Raw genomic sequence first — 1011 nt, 5'->3', positions numbered from 1 at the left:
GCCCACTTATAGGTGGCATCTCTACCCTGGTGGCCTGAGGCATCATGGGCCCATCGTGCCAAGAATAACTCTCCCTTATGCTCCCAGTCAAGATCTATCTTCAACTCCCCTATCTTTGCAGCCTGATGTACTTGCTGGTTGTTTTGCTGCTCTTCATTAGCTCTACTTCTGGGGACATGGGCATCTACATGGCGAACCTTCACAGGTAACTTCTCTAACTGAGTAGCGATATCTTTCCACTCTCCCGCAGCCCAAATTGGTTTTCCTCTTCGCTGCCAGTTCGCCTCTTTCCATCTCTTCAGCCATCCCCATAGAGCGTTGGCTACCATCCAAGAATCAGTGTACAAATAGAGCCTTGGCCACTTCTCTCTCTCTGCAATACCTAGGGCCAGTTGAATAGCTTTGATTTCAGTAAATTGACTGGATTCACCTTCTCCTTCAGTAGCCTCTGCAACCCGTCGAGTGGGACTCCATACAGCTGCTTTCCACCTCCGTTTCATCCCTATGACGCGACAAGAACCATCGGTGAATAGGGCGTAACGTGTTTCTTCTGCTGGCAACTGATTGTATGGCGGAGCTGCCTCAACCTGGGTCACTGGCTCTTGTTCCTCATCCGCGACACTAAAGCTTTCACCTTCGGGCCAATTTGTAATTATTTCCAGGATCCCAGGGCGATTTAACTTCCCAATTTGAGCGCACTGCGTAATGAGGGCAATCCGCTTACTCCAAGTAGCGTTGGTGGTATAGTGGTGAGCATAGCTGCCTTCCAAGCAGTTGACCCGGGTTCGATTCCTGGCCAACGAACCAAAAAGGATGTCCTGGTTTAGGACAAATTAGGGGAAATCTCCAAAAGGGAGTCCTCCCAAAAAAACAAACCTCCAACCACCCCTCCCCCCAATACCGGGTTCGGGAAGGAATTTCTCGGAGGAGCAAAGTTAAAAACAAAACCTATTTATTGACAAATAACAAAAGAACACTCCCCAACACAAGAAAAGAAAAGAAACCAGTCAG

General features: G+C 48.7%; 1 non-coding gene across 1 annotated transcript; it reads left to right on the top strand.

Annotated features, from left to right (window-relative positions):
• The first annotated feature begins 732 nt into the window (after positions 1 to 732).
• On the top strand, positions 733 to 804 carry TRNAG-UCC (transfer RNA glycine (anticodon UCC)). Its single transcript has one exon. It is a non-coding gene; the product is annotated as a tRNA-Gly (tRNA).
• The last annotated feature ends 207 nt before the right edge of the window (positions 805 to 1011 follow it).

The sequence above is a fragment of the Melozone crissalis genome, unplaced genomic scaffold, assembly GCF_028551555.1.
Source record: "Melozone crissalis strain CALT ecotype California unplaced genomic scaffold, PUWL_Pcris_2 ptg000105l_1, whole genome shotgun sequence".
Lineage (NCBI taxonomy): Eukaryota > Metazoa > Chordata > Aves > Passeriformes > Passerellidae > Melozone > Melozone crissalis.
This window is presented reverse-complemented; position numbering and strand designations above follow the sequence as displayed.